The sequence below is a fragment of the Camponotus vicinus genome, unplaced genomic scaffold, assembly GCF_025532165.1.
Source record: "Camponotus vicinus isolate PSW18456_S1 unplaced genomic scaffold, iyCamVici1.0 SCAF_5, whole genome shotgun sequence".
In the NCBI taxonomy this organism is placed as follows: Eukaryota; Metazoa; Arthropoda; class Insecta; order Hymenoptera; family Formicidae; genus Camponotus; species Camponotus vicinus.
In genome coordinates, this window is record NW_028141977.1 from 16031385 (window position 1) to 16058697 (window position 27313).

Below are 27313 nucleotides of genomic sequence, written 5' to 3' on the forward strand. Positions count from 1 at the left end.
TTTAAGGAGATATTCCTCACACCTGAAGGATGAAAAAATGTTATATGGACATAGGTGCGGAAATGCTTATTTCAGGAGTTATGTTGAAAATACTGTTAGCTGTATTACACAAGGAAAAATTTAGGATTAATTATTGTAGACGACAATCGTTTAATTAGGCTTATTTACATTTGGTTTTAATGTGACCTTGAGTATGTTACAATAAATGTTGAAAATGTTCACCATTTTCCTGAATACAAGCAGTGACACGTCGACGCATCGATTCACGGACACGTTCAAAAATGCCACCAGTGCGTGATATTCAAGATCTTCGTGACCGTATCACTGCAGGTTGCGAGACAATCCGCTGTACGCCAGGCATTTTTGAACGTGTCCGTGAATCGATGCGTCGACGTGTCACTGCTTGTATTCAGGAAAATGGTGAACATTTTCAACATTTATTGTAACATACTCAAGGTCACATTAAAACCAAATGTAAATAAGCCTAATTAAACGATTGTCGTCTACAATAATTAATCCTAAATTTTTCCTTGTGTAAGTAATACAGCTAACAGTATTTTCAACATAACTCCTGAAATAAGCATTTCCGCACCTATGTCCATATAACATTTTTTCAGGTGTGAGGAATATCTCCTTAAATTTTTGACATACCTTTTTAGAACACCCTATATACTATAGCACACACATACACACACTACATATATATCAAGAGCTTCTATATCTACATAGAACAGAGAATTGTAAGTTAAAGAGGGACAGCAAATCACCAACTTGGGGCTAGATAATCCAAAACTGCCGAGCTTTAAGCTATATATCTCAAACAGAGATCAGATTGACCTAGGAATTATATTGCGATATACAGAGAGAGAGAGAGAGAGAGAGAGAGGAGCATCGGGGACAAATAAAATTTTCTTATCTAAAGGAGAAAAAATTAATTCTTAAACATAAATTTGGGTTTTTGTTGCGAAAGGACGCTTTCGTAAAATTTGAATTTTCCCGATTTCGCAAAATACATATAAATGCTGCTTTTCAACGTTAGACTAACGTAATCTCTGTTTGCGAAACAATTATTGTATTAACCGTTGGGTGAACAGAGTTAACGCTAGACTGGATGCTTAAGTTTATCAGCTGTGAAACATCATTTATTTCCTAATCCGGAAATTGCACGTTAATGCGCGATAGGGTTGCGATTTCGGAAAATTGCGACCCTTGCAAATGCAACGTGCGAGCTCGCGTTCGCGCAATCCCCTCCTTCCCCCCCCCCTCTCTCTCTCCTGAATTCTATTCTGCTGATTTTCCTTTCTCACCTGCAGCTGTGACACGCATACAATCGCGTACAATCGCAATGGCCGTCGCCGCAGCCGCCCAAACTCTCTCGATAGCTGATGCCGTACATTCGGCGTAATCACGCCACTGTATCCCATCTCCACCCTTCCTCTCTTCCCGCCTTAAAAAAAAAACCCGCGTACTCGCTGTCTCTTCTCTTCTCTCGTTATTGCGAAATGTTTTTCAGCATTCGATTCCCGCAAAAGTCAACGGAGATAGAAGAGAGGGAGGGGGAGGGAAAGAGCGAGGCGAAATATTTCATCCGACGATGCAATTGCTTCCGCCGCGGATATAATTCGGCCGACAAAAAATTCGGGTGAAAGAGGGAAAAAAAAATATATATCGTTACAGCGCATTCATCGGCTGTGACAACAGTAGCGTGTGTTTCTTGCCCGAGTTTTTGACGCGCGCGACAGGCCTCGCGCCGATTGTGACACGGTGCACGCCGGCGCTTAATATCGCGATATTGTCGTTTAATCGAGTTACATGCTTCAGTTATTATTTTATTTATCGATCGCGCAACAAGTTTATTTCCGGAAACTTTTCGCCGGGTGTTACATTTTAGTTACATCGCGGTTCGCGCGCGTTTATATCGCGATATATCGCGTCGTACGGTTCTATTATATTTATTTCGATATCAAAGAGAAAGAGAAGGAGAGAAAGAGAGGATGCTCTTTTCAATCGACATGTTACGCCTTAGAAAAAGTATCAATGTACCCGCAATGTATAACCTGTCGTTATCTACATAAGTTTCTCCTAAAAACGGAAATAACATGATTTTTGAGAAATAATAAAAAAACTTTTCATACAAAAAAAATTAACAACAAGATTTGCCTGTTTTATGTATTATTTTATGTTTAAGGCTTAAACAGATATATTAAAATGAAAATCTAAGATTAAAATCTTAAGTAGTAGCAAAATCTTTTATTAATTAAATTATCGGAGAACGTTTTCCCAGCGTTTAATTTATAATCTATAGCACGCATGTACAATGTAGTTATTTGAGAAATTACGCAAAAAATTTAAAAAATATAAAACCAGCATAAATACAGCTGTTTCAAAAGTTTTGCATTTTGCAAATATATCCGTCGTAATTACGATGCAACTAAAAAATACAAAAAAATTATAAATAACGAAATAAAAAAAGTAATCTCGAAAGTATCGCCCGTTTCTCCTATCGAATAATACGAAAACTTTCTTATATTTTGCAAAATCAGTTTGAAAAATATGTGCGCTATGAATAAATTCAATTGCATTTTCCAAACGAAGCGTTATGGAGCTGTGTCATCAGTTTAAAACAAAGTTCCGCTGCTACATTAAGGGTGTTTTATTATGATTACATGCAATATTGTTTAAAATTACATGACACAATTAACAGAAAAAAATTGCAAATACTTCAAATTGAGCGGCTTAATTTGATATTAACAGATGATTGTGCCTTTAATTACTTTTCGCGGGCGAGACTCGGAGAAATAAATAATTAATCTTCCCCGCCTATGCCATCTGCTCCAGAATCGAAGCAAAAAACAGCATTAATTTTCACGACGAACGAACGAACAAACGAAGCGCATATCGAAGAATGTGCATTATCCGAGAAAATTGCATTGTAAAATTGTAAAATCGCAAACGGCTCGCATCGGGCCGTTTAATTCGAGACTAATTAACGGTTCAATCATGTCTCGCGCGCGGATATCGCGAGGGACCCAATATATTACGACTCATTATTCCACATCGTACGAAACATAATGTCTATGTAAAAGAAGTGTCCGGACAATTTCATTCGGGAGTTAAACCGCTAACCGAAAATTTGTGCACCGATACCGCAATATATCCGAACAATTCCCATCGATAGAGGAAAAGATACGATGGAATTCCATTAGGCTTTCGATATTCTATACAGTTTCAATATTGCGTGCATATATGTAATAATATATTAATATCTATATGTAATTTAATTATCCTATGATGTGTAATGTAAAAATAAAATTAGAAACGAAAGCTTTTATGAAAATTCTGTTTAAAAAAGAATTGTGAAAAAATATTTCAAGAATAGATCATTCATAATTAAATTTCCTCATAAGAAAAAAGAGAGTGCAAATATATATAATACATTTTAATAATATATTTTAACAAAATAATAATTAATATATCGATATATAAATTCAAATATTAGAGGATGTATGTTTATTATAATCATTATTGTATCGCATAAAAAATAACATGCAGATTAAAATATGTCTAATCGATATTCTAAAAAATACATTTTTCAAGATTATTAAAAAAATACTTCTTATACTTTCTCTGGATAAAACGATAAAGAATTTTATTTTATGGTCCCTATCTTGGAAATATAACTAAATTATAACAATCTTCCACTAAAAAAATTCATACTTCCACATGAATAGAGAAACTAGTTCAGAGAAAGCCTCTCATAAAATGTTTGAGATTACATTTTCCATTTCTATTGCTAGAGAGAGATCTTACATACATATAATGTATTATACCTCATTCAAGGGAGGATTACATCTAAAATATTCTTATTGTTAGTAAAATCTCAAACCTACGCGCTTGTGTCACGAACGTCCTGAAGACTTTAGCTATTCCTAATATCTTTTCCATTCGGCATTGTGTCGGATTATTAAATCTGAATACCGAAATATTTCGCGATTCTCTCTCCATCTCTCGCATTTATCTGACGCAAATTTTCAGAAACATAGCGCGCATATCGAATCTTTCCAAAATAATGCCCCGAATTAATGAACGGTACGTCGATCTAAATCGCGAGGCGCAACGATGCAAAATGCCGAGGATTCTTAGAACAGATCGCGGTTAGAATCCCCCGATGATACAGCATAATGTTAGGAATGTAATCGTACACCCGGCCATCAGATTTCCATGCAAATGCATCGACGCATCTATCGGTAGAACTATTTGGTGGTCATTCGCTCGGAGAATCGAGGCTCCGACCATTTTCTGCGTGATCTCCAGACGCTTATAAACGTACCAGACTGACAATCGACATGAATTTAATGACCATGAGAATTTCATTTCGCTGCGTACGCGATATGCATATTATCATTGCGAATCGTTAAATATTTATCTATCCCGTTTCACATATCAGACTGATATTTCTCATTTATTTCTGTTAATATTTTACTTGAATTGATTTTATCGAGACATTTAATATGTATTTAACAACCCGACGCAATATTTAGCGTTTTAGTGGGAGATTGTTATAATTTAGTTAACGTATTTCCATAAAAAATATGATGGGAATGTAACTGGAATCTTTCGGAATATTTATGTGACCCAAGATGCGACACAAGTAACACGAATCGGCAAGTTAAATCAATAAAAAAGGTGATGCAAAAATAAATCTGATGGTGGAATATAATATAATAATATATATGGTAGCATATTCATTTAAAGAAAGAACAATGCGTATGAAGCAAAAGTATATACATATTTCATGCGAAATAATCTTCGGCTTTTATTACGAAAGCGATAAATTTGCATATTTGTAAACGTCATTGCTTTTAGAATAGATATAAACCGAGAGATGCGATTATCATATAAAGAATTATAATGTGAAAGGTGATTTATACTTTTTGTTATTTGTACCCATTTTTTTCACGTTCTCTAAAATATCGTATTAAAAAGCAAGCTTCAAATATGAAGCGAATGCTTCAATTGTCTCTTACTCGTATTTTCTGACAAAAGCCTTTGACAAATAAGAGGAAAAACGCATTCGCTCCACTTTATTCATATTATCTAATATCATATATATCCAATTACATATATATATATATATATATATATATATGTAAAGTAAATATATTCCACGAAATCAATCGTTAATTCAATCGCAAAGAGAGAGGGATTTGATATTTTAGTAAAAAATGTATGTGTGATCCTTCTAATAAAATATTGATCATGTTAATAAAAAAATATTGTTAATCTTATGGAAATAGCTACATCAGCCATGCTCAATGAATACAATTAAAAAGGCATAAAATATATAAATCTATCTTATTAATTTATCAAATTTACAGCGTAAAATGAAATCTATAAAAAGTAATTAATGATAAAATATAATCGAAAAGTAACGATATGCTGCCCACAGCAATGTACATACGCAGTGTTTAACTGCTCAAAATATCAAAAGCAATATTTTATGCGGTAAATTATATTTATTTTTTAATTCCTCCAGGAAGAGACATATATCAACATTTTCTTTGTAAACCTCGTACGATTCGAGTTGTGTATCGTGTTTAAAGGGTATATCTCGCGCATTTAACAGAGTCATATCCACAATATTCTCGGGAAAACATCTCAAACTCGTGTTATCCGAGTGCTTAGTGGCTTATCTCTCGTTTGTATCCGTCTAAACGCGACGATGAGGCGAATTCTCGGAAAAATCGGGAGCGCTGAATTTCCTCGAATTCGTCGAAATCACGACGACTAACAACTCAACAGTATGTCCCAAGACACGTACAATTTTTACATCAAGATGTGTCACGCGATTAATACGTCGGGAAATAAATTAGATTCGAAAACGATGCGATAAAAGGAAGAGGAACGAATTTACGGACGGCTTACATTTCGGGCTCTCTCTTAGCGTGTATTCCCAACAGGTATAATTTCCGACGTGACGTGCCGGCTCTCCTTAACATCGGAATTCTCTTTCATCTATCCCGATTACAAAGGAACAAATTGTTTTCGTGACTGGCAACGCGCGGCTTTTTCGAGAAAATTGCCAGTCACAACGAGCGCGAGTGACAAGCACCCAATTTAAGTCCCCGTGTAATATACGTCTATGTAACTGTTCCCCGTGGCATTATCGCGCGTCCGCGATTGATCGTTACGTCGCATGTGAAATCCTGCCGCTCCCAACGAGAAGGATCTATTTCCAAGAAAGGACCGCACGATCCCGCGTGTCGCGCGCTCGCCGAGAGAAAAGTACATGGAAATTTTAACAGAGATTAAAATTCTTACAGCGTCCAACGACACCGCGAGAAATCGCACCAGCGGACGCTCGCGTGTGACGGATGTATGCATATTTGCTCTCGAAATCGCGTGATGATTTATAACGCGTTGGGGAGGGACGCGAGAGGCGTCAAAAAAATAACGTGTGTGCGATGTGTATGATCAAAATTAATTTGCGATCTTATCGTAACGGAAAGTCTCGAGGTGTATTACACGCGATACTACTGTGTTACACGATACCATGTGTCACGCGTAATGACGTGAATATAGTAAATACGCAATTTTATCGGTAAATATTTTAATGGTGGGAATTACATTCGCCGTAACGTTCGAAAAAGCTGGAGATGCTACTAGATATTTCCGTGCAAATATAAAAAATATTTTCGATATTCCTCGTGCAACATGATCATTTTTAAGAATTGTTGATAAATTATTTTTGAAGTAATATATGTCATTATTTCGACGTAATGTCACGCCGAATTAATCCAGCTGCCGGATATGATATAAAGTTGTTTTATCTGCACGTACAAAATCACGATTCTGCATCGCTGATTAATCGCAAATAAACATTCATCGAATATACGCTATTGTTTTCTCTACATTCACTCTTTAAATATTTTTTATATTAAAAAAAATATATTTTTGGCAGGTTTTTCGTTATTCGCTCCATTTTTTCAGCGCAAAGTACCGCCCCTATAATGTTCGCTGTTGGAGTTACAATTAAAAATTTTCAAATTAACTCATGTCGAAAAACTAACGAAAATTGAGGGAAATTGGAAACGGTTGCAACGAATAATGTTAATGAGCGCAACAAGGTTGAGCGTAGCACCAGGCGAAAAAGATGCCGCGTGATATTTTAATTTGATACATCGTAATTAAAAATCGTAAACGTGCACCATCTCTAACACGGGAGTTTATTTTTCTGTACGGGAGCAAAATAAGCGCGTAGAATGCTGCACGTTGAATGTAAAACAAAGAAATTCAGTGAAGAAATTTTTCAAAAAAAAAGTATATATATATAAGCATATATACAATGCTCTGTGTAACGGGAAAAAAATATATAGCAATATTATAATAAACATATAATAAGAGGTATTCCAACAAATAATTAACATTCGATATATCAGCTGTCATTTTGACAATAAACCATATCGTAAAATATTTCTCGCAAAATATTAATCTCTTGCAAATATTTTCCAATCGATCATTTTCCTGGCATCTTATGTCTGGTGCTTATAATGATGAAAGTGAGAAAAAAGATAGAGAAAGTCTTACCGTCGAAAGATCCTTGGCGATCACAGGGCACATTTTCCTCGAATGCGATCGTCCGTGAATACAGTCCTTGTCACGTTCGAAGATCCGCTGGCCATCGTCGAGGACGACACTTGCTTCCTCACAGGATCATCACCGACGTATTAATCCTTTCCGATCACGAACACACACGACACGCACACACTCGCGTAAGAGAAACGAGAGTCGAGAGGAGAAGGAAAAAAAGCACACTCCTGCAACTTGTTGCGAATTTGGGAGCGCGCGACTTCAGATCACTATGACACTTGCAGCTTACGTGAAACGACAGTCTTCGCACCGTTCGTGACGTATATCGTCAGTTCTCTTTTTCTCTCTCTCGTCGTGTTCGGAAAAATTATCGCGGTTATTCGCACCACCGTCGTCGCGAAAATTCCACGATACTGCGACGCACAAATGTTTTTCGACGACTCGAGTTTTCAGGTGTGTCGCGGCGCTCGCGAATTTTGCTCGATCGCACTCGTCCGAGTAACTCGCGCGGATAACTTCGGGATGATCGGTTAGACGCGCGACCAGTAATCGAGGGTGGCTTTTTGCTCGGCAGCGATCACGAGAGGGACACACGCGCGACGATTACACGATCAGCACTGAAGCGATGCGCGCAGCGCGTCGAGTCGGTCGAGTGGGGAACCGGGCGCGCGCCGGTCGCTCGCCCGAGCGCGGCCGAAGATTGCCGAGGCGGGCCGAAGGCATTCGCGAAGTGTGGCCGGCGCGCGCGAACGGCTTCCGCGCGACGCATTCTTTTGATTAACGCGCTGACAACCGTACGAGTCTCTCCCCCCGTGCGATCTGCGAAGGAAGGAGGTAAATTTACAATGCGATGATATAAATATACAATATTCGAAGCGGAGACACCGAAAGTGAGAGAAGAGTGGGCGCGTCTCCTTTCTTTCGAATCCACGTAAACCCGGCCATCTCTCGATCGCCATGTCATTGTGACGTAAGTGTACATGACATATGTATGCGCGGTTAATGTCGCGTAAGTTATTCGATATTTGCCGGGTAATGTCGCGTAACTCGTTCGCGCGATATTGCGAAGGTAATATGTATTTTTAACGTCTTTTACAGCAAGCGACCTTCTTTCGCGGTTAGGTTGACAACAAGTTCGCTCGACCACTCGACTACGAATTATCGACCTTCGATGACTTTGTCCTTCTAATGGCAGCCGACAAGACAACTTCACGCTCCAACCGGTAGGCATTTTCTTTCGATAGTAAATAATAAATTCATAACAAAGTTTGTAACTTATAATACGGATATAATATTGATAGTACAAATTATATTGTGAACAAGAATATTAATATTTTCGAAAGCTTTTGCGTTACATGATAAATGTGTATTAACATTTTCATGAATATGTAATCCGTAAATCGACGAACACGAGAGTATATATTCCGTCGAAAATTCTACCAGTATGAATCTTGCAATATATGATAATTATAATGTAATGCAAACATTTTTTAATTAATGTAACGTAAAAGATTACGCTGTAATAACAAAATGTACGATAATATTAATATTAATACTGATTGTAATAATAATATGTAGCGATGAGATGACCTCATATTTGCATTTCTTTGCAGTTAAAATTAGGTTATAATGAATAAATAATCGTGAAAAAACATAATATATTTTACATAAATAGTTATATATTTTATATAAATAGTTATATATTTTATGTAAATAAATAGTTATATATTTTATATAAATAAATAATGAACTATATTTTTAGTATTTAACTTTTTATATTTTATTTTTTACAGAATTCAGTCAACTCTACTTGGAATCTCAGCAAATCGAAGTATACGGTGAGCTACAATTGATAAATCAACTTGTATGGTGAGTCATGAAAAATTATTATTAAAACTAACATACGAGAGTTGCGAGATGTTCAACAAAATCTCTGTATAACTATTGATACAGTATAATCTCTTCGCAACAGTATCTTTGATGCAAACATAACCAAAATATCAAAGTGATGGCTATTAGTTTTTTCCCATGCTGCGAAAATATTACAAAAACGTAGGAACGTTTTTTTTTTTTAAAGCTTTCGAGATTAACATTCTATGTTTGCTTAACGATATCTTAATAAACAGTTATATCACATGCAATATATATAATTATACATAGATAAAACATTAATCTATGTCATGTGGAATATTACATGTCATGTCATGTTGGATAAATTAATCCTGATCCGTAAAAATGCAAAAATTGCATTCTACATAGATAAGATATATCTGAATTTATTTCGTGGTTAGAAATATTTATGTTTTAATGTTGTATTTTTTTTATATCTCATCCACATTTCATTTCAAAATTATGATATATTAACAAGATTAAAATTTCTTTGTATAGAGAATTCCTACAATCAATATTTATTCGAGCAAATTAATTAAAAAAATATCTTATGTCTCGTAGCACATATAATGTTTTAATATATTTTATTTATACAATTATATGAATGAGATTAGTTGACATCTCACAATATCTCATTTAATACGTAAGACAATTTTCTCGCTGTAGAATATTTCTCGGGAAAGACAGAGGGAAAGGATTAGAGGACGAATTGCCTCGTATTTGTCAATTAGACGAGACACCATTTTCGCGCGAAAGACAGGAATTAATCTTGACACAACGAAAGTGCGCGCATCTACCATCTGTAGTTTATTAAATGGCGTTCCGCTCTCGCCGAAAAATACGGGCGTTCAATACGATTCCGATTATGTAAAACATGGAAAATCCCAGCACGCCTGAAAGTAATTGGGGCATTTGCCTTAGGGATTTTTGGATCGAACGCATTATGCACTGTGTTCCATGCATTTTTTGCGAGTTACGAGGGCGTGGTGTGTGTGTGTGTTTTACGTGGCGTCGTTTTATTTCCGGGACGTGGCGTTCACTGTTTGCGGTCTTGTCGAATATCCGTGTTGAGTATGTTGAGAGAGCGTGTACTTCTTCTCTCCCGCGAATTGTCGATATATACACAAACACGGAGGTGGAGCAGGGCAGAAAAAGAAGAGGGATGTATTCTCTGTATTCTCTCTTGGTGCACTCGCACCAAAATACGCATGCATTTTTATAAGCCAGCACAAGCGAATATACTGGTTACGCTTCTTGATCCGCATCTCAACGTTATGTTATGCTCACGATAAAAAGAAATCGTATAATACTAGTATAATAATTATTTATTCTTCATGTAGTAAAGAAGTATGTTAGTGAAAAAAATCTCAGATATATCATAAAAACAAATCTTGAAAATTACGAATCGTTACAGAATAAAGTTAGTAAGAATCAATAGATAAAGCGAAGACAAGAATGTAAAAAGAAATCTAGCGTAACGTAGACAAAATATTTATTCGAAATATAGACGAAAGGAAACATTTCGATCTTTTTATTAAATCATTCTCAACTTTAAGAGCATGAGATAAAGAATATTTGAAAAAATTCATATTATTACATAGATTTCTCTTTACATCTTTGCCTTCGTTTTATCTATTGATTCTTACTAACTTTAATCCGTAACGATTCATAATTTTCGAAAGTTATTTTATATATCTGAGATATTTTTTTCACTAATATACTTCTTTACAATATAAAGAATAAATAATATCGCAAAAACAGAATTGCGCGCGCGAAAGTAGCATGAAATTGAAAATCACAAAAGTCAAATTGCCAAATATATGCGGCTAATAATCAAATTGACATTTTTTTTTGTTTTTTGTATCGAATTGTATAAATAATTTTCTCTCCAAATTTTCGCTAAGGTACATTAGACTCAATTACGTTCTCATATGTCACGTATATATTTGACACGCGACAAAGCAGGGATGTGATGGTAAGCTTAAACAGAAAATTACATACTAGCTTTTCTAAGTTTACCTGGGCGATACATTCGCGTGATTTGCTTATCTCGGTTAATGAGAGTACATGTTCCGGCTCGTCACGAGAATACTTGGCTATTATAATATCATATTGATAGGGATAATTACGATGATATTTTTAATGATGAAAAGCGTTTCTAAGCGTAATAACAAAGACGAGAATAGCACGTAAATATTCCGTAGACGCTGTAAAATATATCATTTTGCTATTTTCATTCTTAACCTTCAAACTATTGGATCTGTTTTCATTTTTAACATCATAAACAATAATTTTCTTTCTTTCTTCTGATCACGAATTTCTCTCTCTTTCTTCCTCTCCATCACTGACATTAATCACACGAGGCAAGTTACCCACTTATTAAGCAGTGGCCCTATTGGGAGACCAATTATTCAAATATGATCGAATAAATACATAAGCAAACGAGGGACAGCTGAGCTGATCCAGAATGACGCTATATCGTTTGTATACATGTGAAAGGCACCGACGAATGAGTGGTCGTTATTCGTCGGGATCTTCTTGTCGTCGGCAATGCGAGCGTACCTTTTTCGTGCTGGGTGCGCAATGATGTGTGGGGGGAAGAAGAGGGGGATTTCGTTTCAAAAGCGGCGCAAGAAATTACGAGTGCACGATCGCGGAGACCACCTAGAGTCCACGTTTTCTGTCATCATTCCACACATCCGCTGATAACCACGACGAATGTTCGCAATAACATTTTTCCTGATTATTTCAATATTTCAAATGACTGTCTCGAGGCAACGCACCGAGCTGCATCGGCATGAATAAGATGTCACGCATTGGAAAACGTTTTAAATTATTTTTAAATTATTTAGCAGATATTAAATCGCATCAACCGTTTAATCCTGCAAGGAAATTGTGGAATTTTTTCATGATATATGTATAACGTACTTTCCATGATACGCGTCTTACTTTATATTTAATCCCTGAGATTGTATAAGCTTCTTTTCAACTAAATCAACGTGAGAAAAATCTGTTTGATGTCTTGTATTAAATGAATATTTCTCCTCGTACTTAATATAATATGCAACAGCAAGTTGAAAAGAAAAAATTGAGAAGGAAAAAACATGTATGGATTATTATTAAAAACTACAATACACCATACAATATATTATTATGTTTGATATTTACGTTTAATATGCATCCTGATTTTGAATCATACCATTAAATTTTCAATTTTGAGGTTGTTTGATGAAAGTTAATATTTAGCGACATAGTCGATTTTTGAACAATGAAAAATATCGATTATTACAGTTTTTTAATTTCGAACGATTTAAAATAAAAAGCTTTTTGAAAATTATCTTTGAAGAATACAAATAGATACGTTATATACGTTTTTTATTTAATTTTAAATAAGTATAAAATTTACAAAAATTACAAATATTAATTTAAAATTTAATTATCACATACACATACACAATGAAATACAAAAATGATTGAAACGCGATATTTGATTTAAAGTTAAATTTAATTGAAACTTGACATATTAATAGTTAAACTACTGCTGGTAAAAAAGCTTTTTTGCATTTATAAACACATAAATAGATAATGTTTCTAGTAAAGAGATTGTTGCGGATTAAATACTTTCACAATGCGATATGATAATAATATGACATGGTTATAATTCTGTAATTTTTTATCGCTGAATATAAAATGAAAAATCGAAAAGGGGGAGGGATCTTAGTTAAGTAAGATATCGATCTCAAGCATGCATCTCCGGCATGCATTCTCCTCCCATTCTCTGACCTGCAGCCGCTATTCCTTTCGTCGGGTTTCTCGGAATACATTTTGACAACACGCAGAGACTTAACCATGGTATCCCGCGGCCTCGTCAGAGTTTACGAGAATGCATGTCATTGGCTCTATTGTCCTGCTTATAGACCCCGGCAGGAGCAGACACGAAAGAGACCCTCTTCGTTCGTAAGAAAATTTTTCACGCATGATCTCCCATTATTGTTCATTTCAAGCACTGGCATTCAGCAGCCAGGTAATTTTATTTCCGTCTCGTAGAAACGCTCAAGAGGCATCATCCGCCGAGATTATCAAGAAATGTTTTGTTATATCATTAGGAATTAAACGCATTAAAAAGGACCGCGCCCATTCTATATTGTGTGAATTCAACACGTTTTCGTCTCACTTACATTTTTTCTCGTTTTTACAGCAGTTTGAAGATTTATCATGTTTAATGAATAAGAATTATAGGATTTTTTGTGAAAAAATTAATGAAATAATTAACACATATTAATATGCATTTTTTATAAATTGTTTACTAATAATTATGATTATTCTTATAACATTATAATCACCGCTTTTATCGTTATAACAAACTGAAATTTTAGATTAAATAAGATGTGGCAGAATAAATGGCAAGTAATTTCTTTATTATTTTAAAATTGGCTAAAAAAATATGTTTGCATCATTACGATATCCTGTACGATCCTGTAACTACTCTAATATGAACGGGTTAAGCATGCGTAATGAGGTTAATGGCCTCCGACAGGTACCTTGCGGCGAGAAGAACCGCAGTACGACGTCTCGAGACTTAAACGTGTCGCTTTAAATAGTCGATCAACCACTTAATGTCTCTTGATTATGCCAATTTGAGGGAAATAGTGCGCGTCACGCCACTTGGATTTCCAGCAAAATCATTATCTCATCCTGAATATTAAAACACGCATTTTATACTATATAATCTTTTTAAGTATTATAAATAGCGAACAATATATACGTCACATAATCGCATTTTAATATTAAAATATGGCTTTTAATTACGATTGTTCATTAAATAATTACAATTGTTCATCAAATAATTTCACAATTATTGCAATATTTTGTAAATAAAGTAATAAAATACTAAATATTTAATGTTAGGACATTTTCAAATTTTAATTTATTTATTCAAAAATGTCTTTTTTTATATTATAATTTTTCATTTTTAAAAAATGTCGAGGTATATCAGTAGTTTTCAAAAATTATGATGAATTAAAAGTAAAATACTTTTTATTGCAAAAATAAAGATAAATAATAAGATTTTATTTTTCAATATTTTTTAATATTATGATTTTATTAGAATTTTAATTTCTAATATACAACTATCAAAAGATATTTAATTATAAAATTAAAAAATCTAAAAGTTGGAAATTTTCAGAGAGACATGTTAAAGATGTTTCTGTTAAGAAAAAATTAACTTTAAACTAATTGCGAAATAGTGCAAAACTCGCCTCATATCTTCTCAGGATTACTCTGTATATCATTATCTTGTAATAATTGGACAGTGAAAGAGTTATCGATTATTGCCAACGCCGATATTCGCATCGACGAGCAGATGGAATTAATCGCCGATAATCTATAGACGTATTAGTATTCGATTTTGAAAAGAAATCGGTTGAAATAGTCTACAACAAGAAAAGCTCACGGCCGGTTTATCGCGAATTCATTATCGAGTTCGTTTGAATTTGTCGCGACTAGGTGCTTTGTTTCATTCTGCTGCCTCTCGGGGCTCGTTGAATGAAATCTCGAGGTTTCAATACACGGATCTTTTCGCGCGTGGCGTACGCGAACGAGGATTTTGAAATTAAATACTTTTCGATATCTCTTTTGATGTAATTCGTTTTAATTTTAGCTCGTCTCCGTGCTACGGTCTTCGGCAAAAAACAAAGTGTAGAGACACGATGGAAATTTCCCGAAAGAGAACACGTTCGAACAAACACGTTCCACCTGACTTTTTTTCGGAGCATTCTTTATGGATTTGTAGAGACGAGCAGACAAAAGAGTGAGATGTTGTTTATTTTTAATTCATGGGCTACGCGTTCGTACTTTGTCCGGAAATCAAGCCGAGTTACCGAAACATACTTCGCAAATTGCGTTTTGTCGAATAAATATTTTTATCGACTTTTTCTTCGACAGTATTATTCTATCAAATATTGTACAATCTCAATTATAGATATTGAAACAGTTAAATATTACTCTTCAAAATGTTTTTATCACGATTTTTTAATATCTATTTTTTCTAAAAAGATTTCAAAAAGTTGAAACTTTATTTGATAAATAAAGAATATTTCCATTTCTGCCATGCGTAAGATATTTAAATGTGATTACGGAAAATTTAGAAATTTAACCTCAAGCAACTTGTTATTGCGTTACACACAGCCTGACAAGAATTTCAATTCTCTTTTTATAGGTTTGATCTTAATGCAACTATTTATAATTTACACGTTTCTCCCATTTAATCGACTATAAATAGTTACTCGATATGATGCATAAATGATTTATTAATAGAACAATGAATTATGTTAATAAACATCGCGATTTGCATAATACTGATGCATGATGTGTAAACAATGATTTGAGTACTGTTTACATAACAATAAATGAAGCATACATTAATTTCGTATGTAAGGCGTAGAGAACTTATAAAAATTCAAAGAATTACCAAGGGACTTTTATAAAAAGCTATAGAATATCTCTATTTCACCTGTACTCGGCTCGAGAGGGTTTCGGGAGACGAGCTTTCGCCAAATGACATTTCTCTAGCATAATATGTTGGAATTTCGATCACGAGCAGATTAAAATGAATAGAAGGAACAGGATCAGACATTCATGACATTGCACGTAGCGTTACATGGCTAGATTACGTAAATATATTAGCTTATTCGCAACGGCGATGATACATCGACAGGAATCCTGTCTTCTGCGAAATCCACGTAATGCCCTGATGCACGAAACTGCTAAATAATAATATTACGTTGGATAGATAAAACTTTACCGACCGGATTCAGCCGGTGCATTATAAATTCGAGACGGACCGCCGTTCTCGAATATGCGCGAGGAAAAAAATGTAATCGCGACAAAAGTCGAATCGACCCCGTCTCGGCGATAATAAACGCGACGACGACGTCGTTACGGAATCGTACGTGACTCGTACGAGAACGGACGATAAAACCGCGTCCGAAACGAGCGAGATTTAAACACAATCGGTCGGACGAGCGGTCGCACGGGTCGCGAGATTAGTTCGAGAGCGAGTATAGCTGTTATCCGCGTCGAGAGACGTAAACGTTGAAGAGCGTACTCGAGACTCGAGAGTACGTCCCTTTAATGTGGACGCCACGCGGAAAGCGTCCGGAGAGAGGAGCTCGTCGACGGCGCGGCTCGGCGACGCGCATTTCGTAAATATTTGGATGGTCGGGAACGATATCGCTGCAGACGGCGGATCCTGGGGGACGACGAGGGAGAGAAAAGTCGGATCGCGGGGAGATATACCCCGTGAGAGAAAAGCGGCCAAGCGGAAGGTGCTAATCCGCGCGGCTTTTCGGGAAAAATTAAACGAGCGTCGACCGGGAACGGGGTAGAAGTCCGGGCGAGGTGTAATATAGAAGGAGACTGCGAAAGAGACTGCGAGAAAGGAAAAAGAGAGAGAGAGAGAGAGAGAAGAGTATAAAAAGATTTGCGAACGTAGAAGGAATTTTTTTTTGTAGCGGAGAAATATCCAGGTGAATATATCCAGGGAAATATAGAAACTTTATGAACACGTTGCGTAATACCGGAAAATGTCGGCTATACCCGGATAAAGAGTTATTTTTAATTGAAACGGTGTTTTGTTTTAACGCACCAATATTTTCGTGCATATCACATATCGGACATTTTATGATTTTTCGAATTTTAAAAATAAACTGTACAACATATTTTAATATATTTTTTTTTTAATGAAATATGATGATAAGTAATTTATGTGATAATGTGTATATTCACATATACAGTAATGATATTTTAATACATATACTAAATATATTTTAGATAATTTCGTAAATTTTGCAGCCTGCAGAGCATTTTACTATAAAATGTTGATACGAGATAGTAGGGTAAAATATGCAGTAAAGTACCATTTAAATATACTGATGGGACTTAATAGGCTCGCATGGGACATTTAATCAATGACCCTCGTTATGTTGCGTCCGATAATGATACGCGAATGTGTGAAGAGCGGAATTTACAAAAGCGATCGACGAGCGGTCGGAATTTCACTTTATCGCGGTTGCTCCGCTTACAAACCGGGAATACACTGTAAAAATTCATTTTAACCGATGCCAGACTTCGACACGATCCAAACAATGCGCTTCAGTTGCGAAAAAAAGGAGGGAAAAAATGCGAGAACAAAGCAAAAATCGCTGGAGCACGCATCAATTTCGATACATCGATCTGCTGACGGGCAGATTCATTGTTTCGATATTTTCCATCGCATATTTTAATTGACACTCGAGAAGGGCGAGAACCATCCACACATCGATGCGTCCAGCATTGTGCGAGGCTCAACGCCAATCGCCGAGAAGCAATCTAACCGTAACTCGTCTCTGTGAGAAAAGTATTAATTTGTTTGCTTTCTCCCTCTCTTTTTCTCTTTTTCTCCGATAGATCGATGAAAAGTCAAGCATTCTCGCGGTAAAAGAGCGATGACGAAAATCTGTAAATTTCTTTCGAAGCAAACAAACACGCATTTCCAGAGAGATCCAATCAATAAACCCTTTCGATATAGAAATTTCTTTTTATCGTCATCTCTGGCGAAACCTTTTATAATATCTCTACTTATAATTTCGCGTAAGCATATTATTTAAATATTTTTAATTAAATTAAATTTTAATACATTTTTTAATCAATTTATAGCTCTCTACAAATTTACAAGAATTTTAATTAGATATAAATATATGTAATAGACCGCGTTATATAATTTTATCATTAATACAAATTACCATAAACTATCTTCCATTTCTTTACGCGAATCCATAATACAAAAATATGTTCCGAAAAGTTTGGCACTATTAGTAGAGCGTGCTATGTTCTTCAAAAATCTCGTTCTAAAATCGCGCGATCGGAACTTCCTGCCTGTCGTAATGTCGTACATCGGATACTACGATGTCGTGCTCGGCGATGTCGATGGACGGGATATGTCTCCGGGTTATTTTGTCGGTTCCCGCGAAATTTCGAGCGCATTAAATCGAAGCACGTTTCTTATCACGCGGCCACGCTCGACCTCCGCTATAACGCATCTGCCGAGCCAGCTAGTTTCTCAGGAAAACAGATTTGCGACACTATTTTCGAGCTCCATTCGAGCTCCTCTCGCGCGAATCCACATGACGATTTTTTCCAATCACAATACCGGATTTTACAAACCGCAAACGTCAAAAATATCTATCATGATATATGCTTGATCGATGAGAGAAATGAATTACTGATATCCAGCGAGATTGAAACTTGTGTGGATGGATTCTTTCCATTTAAATGGTTCGTATTTTAAAAAGTGCAAACTGCTCATATATAGAATTACAGCGAGATGTATATAATTATTTGATGCCTTCTTGTGTTTTGTTTTAAAAAAACTGCATTTAATTGAGTTTATCTTAATATATAACATAAGCACCTTGAGATTTTTCTTGAATATGTGACATCAATATGTACATGGTATGCCATTTATTATCATAATTACAATAACTTTTGCGTTTCTTAATTATATAATTCCAATTTATCTTTTCCTACTTCTCATTACATCAAATATAGATATATATTTCAAAATAACATATATTATTTGGATAATTATAATTTTACATGTTTAAAATATTTAAAGCGTTGCACTTCCTAAATATTTTGCATTGTACTGATGTGATACGAAATTACTTCGATTTTAATTTACAATGGCGCGCAAAGCTTTGAACGTTAAAGAGCATTAATCCTGGAGTACTGCTCTGGATTAATTTTCACACGCGCCGTCATCAACAGAGTTTGTTGTAGCGTTTTGTAATCGAATAAAATTACACTTTCTGTAGGAATAAACAAATAACATAGATCAAATTAAAAAGAATTTACTTACTGTAAGCATTAATAATAAGCAGCAAATTAACAAAATAAAAAGAAAATATAGAGCATCCTAATATATACGTATTTGCTGTTGTAGTATATAAAATTATATAAAAGTATATAAAATTAAATCATATTTCTTAATTATATAAATTATGTAAACGGCGTACAATACGATAAAATATGAAGTAAGAATTGTCGGGAGGTTAATTAAAATGCTAGCACTGAAAGAGGATATTGTGTGCATTTTTTTTATACGAATAGCGAGAGAGGAATCCAGGAAGATCGAGCATCTGCGGATCCAATGTAAGGCGGATCCTTTTCATGAACGGCGTGCTGTTTGCCGCGTGATAATGAAGCTGGCGGTTCATTAGTCGAAAAAAAAGCTCCGGTAGCTAACGTTATTGGACAATTTGGCTACCATTGGCCGCTTTATCTCGCTTTTATTCGACCCTTCATTCGTTCTCTCTCTCAGACACACACACACACACACACACACACACACACACACACATCGACTACCACCCTCTCCTTTCTACCCTTCGTTCGTGGCAAATCCCTCTCCGGTTGCGTAGCTCTGCGGAATCACAGCCTCAGTCACTGTTCCACTCCAGGGATTAAGTGTATATCAGATGATACGAGATTCTGTAGAATTGAATGTGCCAGCAGCGGCAGTACCGACAAGATATATATATATATATATATATATATATATATATATATATATATATATATATATATCCATGTATGTGTATGTATTTATATGTATGTATGTATGTATATGTGTGTATATACATATATATATATATATATATATATATATATATATATATATATATATATATATATGTATGTATGTATATATATACATGTATACCGAAGGGGGATTATTCTGTTATTTTATCGGGTACCCGGGATCGAACATGCCCGCGGGCTTGACCAAGGTGCCCCATTTCGTGTGTTGTTGATCCAACGAAAAGATGGGCGTACATATTTATCACACAGGGTTTGTTTGGGTAACGATGCTGATTCGCACTTTTTGTCAAAAAGTAATCACGCAATCATACGATTTGTTAGGTGCAAATCATTATGCTGTTTATAATCGTTACAATTGAAGAAAAAAGAAAGGGCATATTTATACAAGGAATGAAAACTGATATCGTGCATGTGAAGAAATAAAGAAAAAATGAAAAAATTTCACATTTAATTTTAAAAGAGAATATTTGATTAATTTAATTTAAAAGAAAGCATTAAATCAGATTTTTTTATATTTCTGCTAATAATTCCGAAAAAAATATATAATGCTAAAATTACACGTTAAAGAAGTAGTGAGTTTATAAAAAAACAAATTGCTATCGTAACATCAGACTTGTGATAAATCATTAATTCGCAACAAGTAGTTAAGGTCTTATATAACGCTCGCAGTAATGTAAAACCCTCCTCACTTGGAGATTATAACGTGACGATAACATACGATAATTTCCACATTGTATAACGACTATAATATTTTTTCCCTTGCACTAGATTTATTCAGAGCGTAATTCAGAACCTTTGAGAAAAAAAACTCGAATGGTGAACGAACGTGTTAATTTAACAAGCCCTATACGAAAAAACCCAATCTCACTGAATTAGTCGCCGTTGGCGTATCGTGAATTCTATATAATTTTACAACGATATGCATTTAACCTTGAAAGTGAAAGGCTGAAGTAGAGTCCAGGAATCTAAAGTCTGTAAGCTTTTAGAATATAAGATGGATCTAGATCTTTAGAATAATACACAGGAAAATGATATAAAATAATGTAAACTAAAATTGTAAAATATGTATATAACATGATAAATCTCTTTGCTTTATACAGATTTTCTTATATCTACTTCCCATCTTTTTAAAATTGAATAAACTCTGTTTATTTAGGCAAAATGTAAGAGAGAGGAAACAAAGTAAAAAATGCAATTGAATTAAATGAATATTATAATCTTGAAATTATAAGATATGAAATCATGAAATATTACAATTGGCGCACTATTATGCAAATTGAAAATATTAATGGACAGTTTTAAAATAATCTCTAATATTTCATAGATCAAGCTAACATATAAAAATTATAATAAATATAATTATGATAAATGGTAAATTATAATTAAAGTTTGAAATGTAAGAATGTCCACAATAAGGCAAAATATATACGATGGGATGTGTTGAAGACAAAAGATTATAGAAAGAGAGAAATAGAAAAAGATAGAAAAAGATACGATCTCATAGCGATCAGTGTAACTAAACCGGTCGTATTTGTCCAAACAAAATTCTCTCCACAATATCCAACCGCGCGAGGTATTCTGGGCAAGTGAGAGATACACTCACGAAGCGCCCAGAAGCGGCGCGAAACAGCTCGTGGAAAGGTCGAGGTGGAAGCGATAGATGGAAGAAGGAGGAGAATTTGTTCGGAAACGCGCGCTGGATGGGTAAGAAACGTAGAGGAGCCAAAAGAGAAGCGACAAAGCGAGATGGAGGAAGACCCTCCAATAACAGTCGCCCTCGTATTTTCTACCATTCAGAGCCGAAGGGAACCCACGTCGCCAAAGCGGAATCTCAATCTCGACGCGGAGACCTGCTGTACGATATTTGCGATTTTCACGAAACTGTTTAACGACAAAAAGAGAGGGAGAGAAAGACAGGAGAGATGTGCGTGTGACGCGTTACACGTCTAAAGTGACGTAAATCTTAACCGGATTTATTTCGATCTGCAGGGATCTTTGCTGATCTCTCAACGCGCTATTGACGCTCAAGTTTCTCATGAAATCGTCAACCGCGTGCCAACCGGTGTTTTTTTCGTTTGATGAAAACGATTGATTGTGAACTGTGACATATCATATAAGAAGATACGGAGAAAATGTGAACGTTTTCTTCATTTAAAATCATTAATTTCTCGACGAGAAAATTATATTTTATAGGATATTTTTAAAAGTAAAATTTCATTATTGTGCTTTCTAGAAGCGTAACAATCATATTAAGAAAAATTATGATTGCTGAATTATTTTACACGTAATAAAGTAGTAACAAATTTATATAATATAATTTATATATATAATATCATTTACACAATATAATATAATAATGCGCAAAAAATCGATTGGATAAAATTTTATATTACTTTTAGAAAGGGAGAGAGAGAGAGAGAATATGATTCTCTTGCGAAAAGCGCAGTAGTAAGATCGAAAAGATCAGATAACAATTCTCATTCATGTCTGTCTGCATCCGCGCGATCTTATATATTTAAAAGACTAGCGTCGTGTCGTCCTATCATTCCCAATGAGCATTACGAGCAATACTCTTGAGATTCTTTAATTAAACGGATTGACAGCTACATTACTAAGAGCCACGTTATCGAGAGATCAATCTGCTGTGTGGAAGGATCGACCGCCAGCATCCGATGGACAGGACGACCGAATGCATCCTGTTTTTTTTTTCACTTTTGTGAATCGCCTGTCCGGAAAGTAACCGACGGCTGTCTTCCTACGGGTTCTCCCGTAATTCCATAGTTTGATCGGTGCCTTTGAGAAACCATCTTTAAACCGCCTTCGTATAAAGAATCATGTGTAACAAGAAATACCGCGTGCTTTCACTATTTTCGACAACGCCCATCAAGATTCCTCCGAGTTGGGAAGCCAATGTCTTTTGCAACTTTAACCATTCGAGCGTATTCTCGCGATTCGTATTAACGGACATCGAAGTGTCTTTAAAGAGAAAATCCAGCGACAAATCAAAGTCAGCTAATAATATGGTAGATCAAGAATGTTGTGTTAAATGATAGATTAATACAATTAATTGTAAAAAAAAAAATAAATTAATAAATTGCGAAAAATTTCTAAATGATTTTTTAAAAATTCAATCTAATGTTATATGTCTAATAACAAAATCTTCAATAAATATTCTAGAGTGGTCGGATTTTAGACAATGACACATAGACATTCGCAACGGTGCGAAATTTCTTGAAAAATAACGCTTATAATGTATTATTATCTAAATTGCTATTCTTTCGGTCGAAACTCTGAAGCGTGGGACAGGTTCTCGAGAGGAAAAGATCGCTTCTTGTTTCGCTCTCCCTCTCTTTTTCTCTCCACTGGAAGAATTATATTCCAGAATGCTTACTTTCGCTTATCGTGGAGAGCATGCTCGAGTCTGGGCTCTATATGCAGAGTGCTTGTTTAATAATCAAGAGACTTCGTCGCACGGGATGCGTCGCGGTGCCGGCATGCCGGGTAGCTTAATCAAAATTCTATCGCATCGAGCGTGCACTCCTGGAGAGCGCCTGGGATCGTTGCTCCTTTTTTTGCCCCCGCCACTTTATGATTCGTCGTCGGGGATATATCTGTCGACAGGTAAACGAGCGTACCTGCGACGATCATTCGACCTTTATTGTTTCCTTTCGTGGCGCAACGAAAGTGTCGAGTATGCTTCCTGTATGACAGGTGGAATTTAATACCGTAGCAAATATGTGAGTGCTATACTTACCTACATAGTGGCATATGTCTCTCATTTTTCAACTATACATTTTGTGATAATATTAAATTATATAATATTATAATTATTGTAAGAGATTTAAATTAAAAAACTAAAAAATTTTATTGAATATCTGTGATATGTGAAAGATCAGTTTTAATAAGAAAAAATTAATAAAAATAAATAAATAATTGAAAAATAAAATGAGATGAATATTGAAAATTTTAGATTGATTAGATAGATTAGAAATATTATATATATGTATATATGTATATATCTCCAAAATATGTGTGCATTTAAAAATTTGGAATTTCAAGATTTGACAAAACAACACGGAATTTTTTTAACATTTAAATAAATTAGTTTTTATATCATGATGATATTTTTGAAACTTGTTGCTTATTATTCTTTTAATTTTTGTAAAACATGATTGTATATTTTTTTATATTTGATATTTTTGATACACACACACATACATAGATATGTATGTGTTTATTTGTATGGATGTGTATAGGGAGAAAAAGAGAATTTATAATAAGTTTTATAAATAAAAATGCTTTGTTTTAAATATGTCGCGGTATAATATAACATGGTTTAAAAAAATCCTCTTTATTCGCACACGCAGTGTGATTTGAGAATCCATTCATTATCTTTAAATAGAATTAATTAAGGATCGCAAAATACACAGAAGTCGTTGATGGTAAATAAACGACCCTCTCAAAATATGTGTATTTGTTTTCTTTGCGGGATTCTACAATAAAACCCGCAGAAGTCGTAAGATGCGCATAATTAATGGCATTCTTCGTGGCAGGCAATGAGCTCGCGCGAAAGCACTTCGTTAACCGGGCAAGAGTATATGGCGTTAATAAATTTTCCTTAGCTGGTGCAGTGGAGTATTCAAGGAGGGACAGGTGGTAATATGCTAATTAGAATTCTCTTAAACCTGTTTACGCGGCTATCTTATGAAATTGATAAGATAACGAAACTTGAATGACTCGACCTCGTCTACGAGCAAACATTTCTCTCATGTGCTCCACGAATTGGAAGCCCTCATTCAATTTATACGATGCATAGATACGCACTTGTCGCTACCACCAAGTACGATAACATCATAACGAATAACCGTCATATATCTCGCGGAGAACACATCGTAACAATTCTCTATATTAGATTGTTACATCGCAACAAGCTGCAGCACCGCTAACTTTGAAGAGAAAAATTATAATGATTTAACACACATCCATATATATGATAATATTCAAAATTTGGACAATTAACATATGTAACAATAAAAGAATTTATCTCGGCGAAACACGTAAAAAAATGCAGAATACACTTGACATAAACAAATGGACAAAAATTATTAGATGAAGTAAACATTATAGATAATTACAATATTTTAATACTTGAACGTTTCAAAACTAAAATGTTAATATTTTTTTCGGTTTAATCTTAATATAAGACTTAAGCAAAAAAGAATAAAAAAATGATTAAAAAATAGGAAAAGGAAAAAAAAGAGGAAAAGAGGAATCTCAGAAAAGAAAATAATTCTGAATTCTTGAAAAAAAATTTATTTTAAATTATAAATCTATGAAGAAGGAGAAGAAGAAGTGTGTGTATGTAGTTTTCTCTCTCTCTCTTTCTTTTCCTCTCTCTCTCTCTCTTTCTCTCTTGGAATAAAACTTGCTACCATTATGCTGATAAAGAGATAAAGAGATCCAAATTACGATATACGATGGAGTTACGAGTAAAAACTCGAATCAATTCTACCGCAGCTAATTGATGTCGTAGGCATAAAATGGATGGCTATGGTGATCGTGAAACTTGCGTCAAGTGGCGCCGGATACCAGCCACCGAATGTTTCAGTTATAACTTGTCATAGTTCTTGAACTAAAATCGATAGAGCGTAAATTTCGTCGGCTTTGCGTTAAACTTGTTACGAAGGATAATGGCCGGCAGCTTTCCGATCCCACAGACTTGAATCAGGGACAGTTTGATCGAGTATTCAGTTGATGAGTTTACGATACATTCCCACATGCTATTAAAAATGTGGGAACGTAAAAGAAAGATATTGGTGTATATAAAAATATTTATGTCACATGAACCATTTTTATGTTCTATTAACACAAATTAATTAATATAAAAAAATGTCCTTCTTCGTTTTTTAATAAAAGAATTATCCGAAAATCCGAAAAGAATTACGTAATTTATAGCTTTTTTTTTTATATCGCAGTTAATTTCAAAAAATTTTTAAGCTAATACAATTTAAAAAAATTTATTAAATTGGAAAAAATCTGAATAAATATTTTAATATTAATGTTTTAAGATTTATATGAGAGAGAAAAAATAGTTGGAAAAATTTAAAAATTATTTTCAAATTTATATATATAAAATTGATATATAGCAACGCCGCTTTTTAAACAATACTTATTATTAAAACATATGTAATGCATACGAAATCATTGGAAATTTCAAAATGTTACGCGGGGCTGAAAATTTAAATTCCTCATAATTTTTTTAAAGTATTGAAATATTTAATTTTTTTCCGGATATACGTAATTTATATTCGCACTATCGCACGTGCAACATACCGTCGCGAATAATGGCAATAAACTTTCCATACGCGCAGGCTGTTACACAATTCGATACGTTTGTACGGTACGCGTTCATTCAAATAGCGCAACATCAGAGAAAGATGCGCTGCGGCACCGGATGCTCTCAACTCTCTCGCGTAGCTCTCTTTTTCTCTCTCTTTCGCATTCTTTCCTTTTCTCCTTTCCAGCCACTGCGCTCGTCACAAATAACAGGTCGTCCGGTATATATTTTATAACTACACGCGTGTCGATGCCGGCGCGTCTCTCGTTATACGCTCCTCTCGAACCCGTAATCATTACCTACCATCTATTCCTACCGGCGAATGCAGGTATTGGTGCTACATTGCTCTGCACACACTGCCCGAAGGCGAATTCTCTACCCTTGATGGGAGGAGGGACCATCCCCTCGTCGACCACGGAACCTCCCGACAATAAATACAGTACCACAAACCTCCTCACCGCTATGAAGTTGTTCTCTATCTCTCTTTCTCGCGCGCATTCTCTCTCACTCTATCTTGCTCTTCCTCGTTAACCATGAAGCAGCCCGACCATTCAAGAAGATCCACGACCATGTACGGCCGGATGATTGTTTAGTGGTTATCGTTAATTGTCGCTGGGATACTGTCGACGTGTGTCCCCAAAGAAATCATCAGATTCTTCGGGGAATCTTTCAACTTCTTGCCGCGTTGTACTTCTCTGCTTAATGTGCCGGCAGAAATATTCCTTGATTTTTGCGAGACAATTAATTAAAAGATTAACTAGGAATGCCGTAAAAATTAAAAAATGGATAAATATAAATAAATATAAATACAAATTTTAATTTGTACAATTTTATTTTGAAATTTTTTTAAGTATTATG

General features: G+C 34.9%; 2 protein-coding genes across 11 annotated transcripts in view; one reads left to right on the forward strand and one right to left on the reverse strand.

Annotated features, from left to right (window-relative positions):
* Positions 1-8214, reverse strand: part of LOC145971572 (protein turtle homolog B) — a 230575-nt gene extending 222361 nt beyond the window's left edge. For all 5 annotated transcript variants that reach the window (XM_083099394.1, XM_083099391.1, XM_083099390.1 and 2 more), the window contains exon 1: positions 7588-8214. The gene's annotated coding sequence lies outside the window, so the exon portion shown is untranslated. The remainder of the gene's footprint in view (positions 1-7587) is intronic.
* The window catches only part of Nachrbeta2 (nicotinic acetylcholine receptor beta2), a 316200-nt gene that overhangs the window by 223638 nt on the left and 65249 nt on the right, over positions 1-27313 (forward strand). For 3 of the 6 annotated variants that reach the window (XM_083099404.1, XM_083099405.1, XM_083099406.1), the window contains exons 1-3: positions 8321-8560; positions 8689-8813; positions 9384-9459. The gene's annotated coding sequence lies outside the window, so the exon portion shown is untranslated. Of the gene's footprint in view, positions 1-8320; positions 8561-8688; positions 8814-9383; positions 9460-27313 lie in introns of those variants that run through there. The other 3 variants (XM_083099410.1, XM_083099408.1, XM_083099407.1) reach the window with 3 other exon arrangements.